Consider the following 8,898-nt stretch of genomic DNA (forward strand, 5'->3'; position numbering starts at 1 on the left):
TAGGTGAAAATGTCAAAATCTTAAAAATGAGCATAAGCACAATGAAATTAATGCTGGAATCATCTTCAGGATGATAGAATACACTAAATACAGCAAAAATTTTGAGTCTACAACGTTTAGTTTAGGTGTGAGAGCCAAAATGAACTTTTTATTGCTTTAAACGCGTTTTCAGCCCCTGATTGTACACTTAAGGTGAAAATGTCAAAATCTTCAAAATGAGCATAAGCACAATGAAATTAATGCTGGAATCATCTTCAGGATGCTAGAATACACTAAATACAGCAAAAATTTTGAGTCTACAACGTTTAGTTTAGGTGTGAGAGCCAAAATGAACTTTTTATTGCTTTAAACGCGTTTTCAGCCTGATTGTGCACTTTAGGTGAAAATGTCAAAATCTTAAAAATGAGCATAAGCACAATGAAATTAATGCTGGAATCATCTTCAGGATGCTAGAATACACCTAATACAGCAAAAATTTTGAGTCTACAACGTTTAGTTTAGGTGTGAGAGCCAAAATGAACTTTTTATTGCTTTAAACGCGTTTTCAGCCTGATTGTGCACTTTAGGTGAAAATGTCAAAATCTTAAAAATGAGCATAAGCACAATGAAATTAATGCTGGAATCATCTTCAGGATGCTAGAATACACTAAATACAGCAAAAATTTTGAGTCTACAACGTTTAGTTTAGGTGTGAGAGCCAAAATGAACTTTTTATTGCTTTAAACGCGTTTTCAGCCCCTGATTGTACACTTAAGGTGAAAATGTCAAAATCTTCAAAATGAGCATAAGCACAATGAAATTAATGCTGGAATCATCTTCAGGATGCTAGAATACACTAAATACAGCAAAAATTTTGAGTCTACAACGTTTAGTTTAGGTGTGAGAGCCAAAATGAACTTTTTATTGCTTTAAACGCGTTTTCAGCCCCTGATTGTACACTTAAGGTGAAAATGTCAAAATCTTAAAAATGAGCATAAGCACAATGAAATTAATGCTGGAATCATCTTCAGGATGCTAGAATACACTAAATACAGCAAAAATGTTGAGTCTACAACGTTTTGTTTAGGTGTGAGAGCCAAAATGAACTTTTTATGGCTTTAAATGTGTTTTCAGCCTGATTGTGCACTTTAGGTGAAAATGTCAAAATCTTCAAAATGAGCATAAGCACAATGAAATTAATGCTGGAATCATCTTCAGGATGCTAGAATACACTAAATACAGCAAAAATTTTGAGTCTACAACGTTTAGTTTAGGTGTGAGAGCCAAAATGAACTTTTTATTGCTTTAAACGCGTTTTCAGCCTGATTGTGCACTTTAGGTGAAAATGTCAAAATCTTAAAAATGAGCATAAGCACAATGAAATTAATGCTGGAATCATCTTCAGGATGCTAGAATACACTAAATACAGCAAAAATTTTGAGTCTACAACGTTTAGTTTAGGTGTGAGAGCCAAAATGAACTTTTTATTGCTTTAAACGCGTTTTCAGCCTGATTGTGCACTTTAGGTGAAAATGTCAAAATCTTAAAAATGAGCATAAGCACAATGAAATTAATGCTGGAATCATCTTCAGGATGCTAGAATACACTAAATACAGCAAAAATGTTGAGTCTACAACGTTTAGTTTAGGTGTGAGAGCCAAAATGAACTTTTTATTGCTTTAAACGCGTTTTCAGCCCCTGATTGTACACTTAAGGTGAAAATGTCAAAATCTTCAAAATGAGCATAAGCACAATGAAATTAATGCTGGAATCATCTTCAGGATGCTAGAATACACTAAATACAGCAAAAATTTTGAGTCTACAACGTTTAGTTTAGGTGTGAGAGCCAAAATGAACTTTTTATTGCTTTAAACGCGTTTTCAGCCCCTGATTGTACACTTAAGGTGAAAATGTCAAAATCTTAAAAATGACTATAAGCACAATTAAATTAATGCTGGAATCATCTCCAGGATGCTAAAATACACTAAATACAGCAAAAATGTTGAGTCTACAACGTTTTGTTTAGGTGTGAGAGCCAAAATGAACTTTTTATGGCTTTAAATGCGTTTTCAGCCTGATTGTGCACTTTAGGTGAAAATGTCAAAATCTTCAAAATGAGCATAAGCACAATGAAATTAATGCTGGAATCATCTTCAGGATGCTAGAATACACTAAATACAGCAAAAATTTTGAGTCTACAACGTTTAGTTTAGGTGTGAGAGCCAAAATGAACTTTTTATTGCTTTAAACGCGTTTTCAGCCTGATTGTGCACTTTAGGTGAAAATGTCAAAATCTTCAAAATGAGCATAAGCACAATGAAATTAATGCTGGAATCATCTTCAGGATGCTAGAATACACTAAATACAGCAAAAATTTTGAGTCTACAACGTTTAGTTTAGGTGTGAGAGCCAAAATGAACTTTTTATTGCTTTAAACTCGTTTTCAGCCTGATTGTGCACTTTAGGTGAAAATGTCAAAATCTTCAAAATGAGCATAAGCACAATGAAATTAATGCTGGAATCATCTTCAGGATGCTAGAATACACTAAATACAGCAAAAATTTTGAGTCTACAACGTTTAGTTTAGGTGTGAGAGCCAAAATGAACTTTTTATTGCTTTAAACGCGTTTTCAGCCCCTGATTGTACACTTAAGGTGAAAATGTCAAAATCTTCAAAATGAGCATAAGCACAATGAAATTAATGCTGGAATCATCTTCAGGATGCTAGAATGCACTAAATACAGCAAAAATTTTGAGTCTACAACGTTTAGTTTAGGTGTGAGAGCCAAAATGAACTTTTTATTGCTTTAAACGCGTTTTCAGCCTGATTGTGCACTTTAGGTGAAAATGTCAAAATCTTAAAAATGAGCATAAGCACAATGAAATTAATGCTGGAATCATCTTCAGGATGCTAGAATACACTAAATACAGCAAAAATTTTGAGTCTACAACGTTTAGTTTAGGTGTGAGAGCCAAAATGAACTTTTTATTGCTTTAAACGCGTTTTCAGCCTGATTGTGCACTTTAGGTGAAAATGTCAAAATCTTAAAAATGAGCATAAGCACAATGAAATTAATGCTGGAATCATCTTCAGGATGATAGAATACACTAAATACAGCAAAAATTTTGAGTCTACAACGTTTAGTTTAGGTGTGAGAGCCAAAATGAACTTTTTATTGCTTTAAACGCGTTTTCAGCCCCTGATTGTACACTTAAGGTGAAAATGTCAAAATCTTCAAAATGAGCATAAGCACAATGAAATTAATGCTGGAATCATCTTCAGGATGCTAGAATACACTAAATACAGCAAAAATTTTGAGTCTACAACGTTTAGTTTAGGTGTGAGAGCCAAAATGAACTTTTTATTGCTTTAAACGCGTTTTCAGCCTGATTGTGCACTTTAGGTGAAAATGTCAAAATCTTAAAAATGAGCATAAGCACAATGAAATTAATGCTGGAATCATCTTCAGGATGCTAGAATACACCTAATACAGCAAAAATTTTGAGTCTACAACGTTTAGTTTAGGTGTGAGAGCCAAAATGAACTTTTTATTGCTTTAAACGCGTTTTCAGCCTGATTGTGCACTTTAGGTGAAAATGTCAAAATCTTAAAAATGAGCATAAGCACAATGAAATTAATGCTGGAATCATCTTCAGGATGCTAGAATACACTAAATACAGCAAAAATTTTGAGTCTACAACGTTTAGTTTAGGTGTGAGAGCCAAAATGAACTTTTTATTGCTTTAAACGCGTTTTCAGCCCCTGATTGTACACTTAAGGTGAAAATGTCAAAATCTTCAAAATGAGCATAAGCACAATTAAATTAATGCTGGAATCATCTCCAGGATGCTAAAATACACTTAATACAGCAAAAATGTTGAGTCTACAACGTTTTGTTTAGGTGTGAGAGCCAAAATGAACTTTTTATGGCTTTAAATGCGTTTTCAGCCTGATTGTGCACTTTAGGTGAAAATGTCAAAATCTTCAAAATGAGCATAAGCACAATGAAATTAATGCTGGAATCATCTTCAGGATGCTAGAATACACTAAATACAGCAAAAATTTTGAGTCTACAACGTTTAGTTTAGGTGTGAGAGCCAAAATGAACTTTTTATTGCTTTAACGCGTTTTCAGCCTGATTGTGCACTTTAGGTGAAAATGTCAAAATCTTCAAAATGAGCATAAGCACAATGAAATTAATGCTGGAATCATCTTCAGGATGCTAGAATACACTAAATACAGCAAAAATTTTGAGTCTACAACGTTTAGTTTAGGTGTGAGAGCCAAAATGAACTTTTTATTGCTTTAAACGCGTTTTCAGCCTGATTGTGCACTTTAGGTGAAAATGTCAAAATCTTAAAAATGAGCATAAGCACAATGAAATTAATGCTGGAATCATCTTCAGGATGCTAGAATACACTAAATACAGCAAAAATTTTGAGTCTACAACGTTTAGTTTAGGTGTGAGAGCCAAAATGAACTTTTTATTGCTTTAAACGCGTTTTCAGCCTGATTGTGCACTTTAGGTGAAAATGTCAAAATCTTAAAAATGAGCATAAGCACAATGAAATTAATGCTGGAATCATCTTCAGGATGATAGAATACACTAAATACAGCAAAAATTTTGAGTCTACAACGTTTAGTTTAGGTGTGAGAGCCAAAATGAACTTTTTATTGCTTTAAACGCGTTTTCAGCCCCTGATTGTACACTTAAGGTGAAAATGTCAAAATCTTCAAAATGAGCATAAGCACAATGAAATTAATGCTGGAATCATCTTCAGGATGCTAGAATACACTAAATACAGCAAAAATTTTGAGTCTACAACGTTTAGTTTAGGTGTGAGAGCCAAAATGAACTTTTTATTGCTTTAAACGCGTTTTCAGCCTGATTGTGCACTTTAGGTGAAAATGTCAAAATCTTAAAAATGAGCATAAGCACAATGAAATTAATGCTGGAATCATCTTCAGGATGCTAAAATACACTAAATACAGCAAAAATGTTGAGTCTACAACGTTTTGTTTAGGTGTGAGAGCCAAAATGAACTTTTTATGGCTTTAAATGCGTTTTCAGCCTGATTGTGCACTTTAGGTGAAAATGTCAAAATCTTCAAAATGAGCATAAGCACAATGAAATTAATGCTGGAATCATCTTCAGGATGCTAGAATACACTAAATACAGCAAAAATTTTGAGTCTACAACGTTTAGTTTAGGTGTGAGAGCCAAAATGAACTTTTTATTGCTTTAACGCGTTTTCAGCCTGATTGTGCACTTTAGGTGAAAATGTCAAAATCTTCAAAATGAGCATAAGCACAATGAAATTAATGCTGGAATCATCTTCAGGATGCTAGAATACACTAAATACAGCAAAAATTTTGAGTCTACAACGTTTAGTTTAGGTGTGAGAGCCAAAATGAACTTTTTATTGCTTTAAACGCGTTTTCAGCCTGATTGTGCACTTTAGGTGAAAATGTCAAAATCTTAAAAATGAGCATAAGCACAATGAAATTAATGCTGGAATCATCTTCAGGATGCTAGAATACACTAAATACAGCAAAAATTTTGAGTCTACAACGTTTAGTTTAGGTGTGAGAGCCAAAATGAACTTTTTATTGCTTTAAACGCGTTTTCAGCCTGATTGTGCACTTTAGGTGAAAATGTCAAAATCTTAAAAATGAGCATAAGCACAATGAAATTAATGCTGGAATCATCTTCAGGATGATAGAATACACTAAATACAGCAAAAATTTTGAGTCTACAACGTTTAGTTTAGGTGTGAGAGCCAAAATGAACTTTTTATTGCTTTAAACGCGTTTTCAGCCCCTGATTGTACACTTAAGGTGAAAATGTCAAAATCTTCAAAATGAGCATAAGCACAATGAAATTAATGCTGGAATCATCTTCAGGATGCTAGAATACACTAAATACAGCAAAAATTTTGAGTCTACAACGTTTAGTTTAGGTGTGAGAGCCAAAATGAACTTTTATTGCTTTAAACGCGTTTTCAGCCTGATTGTGCACTTTAGGTGAAAATGTCAAAATCTTAAAAATGAGCATAAGCACAATGAAATTAATGCTGGAATCATCTTCAGGATGCTAAAATACACTAAATACAGCAAAAATTTTGAGTCTACAACGTTTAGTTTAGGTGTGAGAGCCAAAATGAACTTTTTATTGCTTTAAACGCGTTTTCAGCCCCTGATTGTACACTTAAGGTGAAAATGTCAAAATCTTAAAAATGAGCATAAGCACAATGAAATTAATGCTGGAATCATCTTCAGGATGCTAGAATACACTAAATACAGCAAAAATGTTGAGTCTACAACGTTTTGTTTAGGTGTGAGAGCCAAAATGAACTTTTTATGGCTTTAAATGCGTTTTCAGCCTGATTGTGCACTTTAGGTGAAAATGTCAAAATCTTCAAAATGAGCATAAGCACAATGAAATTAATGCTGGAATCATCTTCAGGATGCTAGAATACACTAAATACAGCAAAAATTTTGAGTCTACAACGTTTAGTTTAGGTGTGAGAGCCAAAATGAACTTTTTATTGCTTTAAACGCGTTTTCAGCCCCTGATTGTACACTTAAGGTGAAAATGTCAAAATCTTCAAAATGAGCATAAGCACAATGAAATTAATGCTGGAATCATCTTCAGGATGCTAGAATACACTAAATACAGCAAAAATTTTGAGTCTACAACGTTTAGTTTAGGTGTGAGAGCCAAAATGAACTTTTTATTGCTTTAAACGCGTTTTCAGCCTGATTGTGCACTTTAGGTGAAAATGTCAAAATCTTAAAAATGAGCATAAGCACAATGAAATTAATGCTGGAATCATCTTCAGGATGCTAGAATACACTAAATACAGCAAAAATGTTGAGTCTACAACGTTTAGTTTAGGTGTGAGAGCCAAAATGAACTTTTTATTGCTTTAAACGCGTTTTCAGCCCCTGATTGTACACTTAAGGTGAAAATGTCAAAATCTTCAAAATGAGCATAAGCACAATGAAATTAATGCTGGAATCATCTTCAGGATGCTAGAATACACTAAATACAGCAAAAATTTTGAGTCTACAACGTTTAGTTTAGGTGTGAGAGCCAAAATGAACTTTTTATTGCTTTAAACGCGTTTTCAGCCTGATTGTGCACTTTAGGTGAAAATGTCAAAATCTTAAAAATGAGCATAAGCACAATGAAATTAATGCTGGAATCATCTTCAGGATGCTAGAATACACTAAATACAGCAAAAATGTTGAGTCTACAACGTTTTGTTTAGGTGTGAGAGCCAAAATGAACTTTTTATGGCTTTAAATGCGTTTTCAGCCTGATTGTGCACTTTAGGTGAAAATGTCAAAATCTTCAAAATGAGCATAAGCATAATGAAATTAATGCTGGAATCATCTTCAGGATGCTAGAATACACTAAATACAGCAAAAATTTTGAGTCTACAACGTTTAGTTTAGGTGTGAGAGCCAAAATGAACTTTTTATTGCTTTAAACGCGTTTTCAGCCCCTGATTGTGCACTTTAGGTGAAAATGTCAAAATCTTCAAAATGAGCATAAGCACAATTAAATTAATGCTGGAATCATCTTCAGGATGCTAGAATACACTAAATACAGCAAAAATTTTGAGTCTACAACGTTTAGTTTAGGTGTGAGAGCCAAAATGAACTTTTTATTGCTTTAAACGCGTTTTCAGCGCCTGATTGTACACTTAAGGTGAAAATGTCAAAATCTTCAAAATGAGCATAAGCACAATGAAATTAATGCTGGAATCATCTTCAGGATGCTAGAATACACTAAATACAGCAAAAATTTTGAGTCTACAACGTTTAGTTTAGGTGTGAGAGCCAAAATGAACTTTTTATTGCTTTAAACGCGTTTTCAGCCTGATTGTGCACTTTAGGTGAAAATGTCAAAATCTTAAAAATGAGCATAAGCACAATGAAATTAATGCTGGAATCATCTTCAGGATGCTAGAATACACTAAATACAGCAAAAATTTTGAGTCTACAACGTTTAGTTTAGGTGTGAGAGCCAAAATGAACTTTTTATTGCTTTAAACGCGTTTTCAGCCCCTGATTGTACACTTAAGGTGAAAATGTCAAAATCTTCAAAATGAGCATAAGCACAATGAAATTAATGCTGGAATCATCTTCAGGATGCTAGAATACACTAAATACAGCAAAAATTTTGAGTCTACAACGTTTAGTTTAGGTGTGAGAGCCAAAATGAACTTTTTATTGCTTTAAACGCGTTTTCAGCCCCTGATTGTACACTTAAGGTGAAAATGTCAAAATCTTAAAAATGACTATAAGCACAATTAAATTAATGCTGGAATCATCTACAGGATGCTAAAATACACTAAATACAGCAAAAATGTTGAGTCTACAACGTTTTGTTTAGGTGTGAGAGCCAAAATGAACTTTTTATGGCTTTAAATGCGTTTTCAGCCTGATTGTGCACTTTAGGTGAAAATGTCAAAATCTTCAAAATGAGCATAAGCACAATGAAATTAATGCTGGAATCATCTTCAGGATGCTAGAATACACTAAATACAGCAAAAATTTTGAGTCTACAACGTTTAGTTTAGGTGTGAGAGCCAAAATGAACTTTTTATTGCTTTAAACGCGTTTTCAGCCTGATTGTGCACTTTAGGTGAAAATGTCAAAATCTTCAAAATGAGCATAAGCACAATGAAATTAATGCTGGAATCATCTTCAGGATGCTAGAATACACTAAATACAGCAAAAATTTTGAGTCTACAACGTTTAGTTTAGGTGTGAGAGCCAAAATGAACTTTTTATTGCTTTAAACGCGTTTTCAGCCTGATTGTGCACTTTAGGTGAAAATGTCAAAATCTTCAAAATGAGCATAAGCACAATGAAATTAATGCTGGAATCATCTTCAGGATGCTAGA

This window comes from Vanacampus margaritifer, unplaced genomic scaffold (genome assembly GCF_051991255.1).
Source record: "Vanacampus margaritifer isolate UIUO_Vmar unplaced genomic scaffold, RoL_Vmar_1.0 HiC_scaffold_21, whole genome shotgun sequence".
Taxonomy (NCBI): Eukaryota; Metazoa; Chordata; class Actinopteri; order Syngnathiformes; family Syngnathidae; genus Vanacampus; species Vanacampus margaritifer.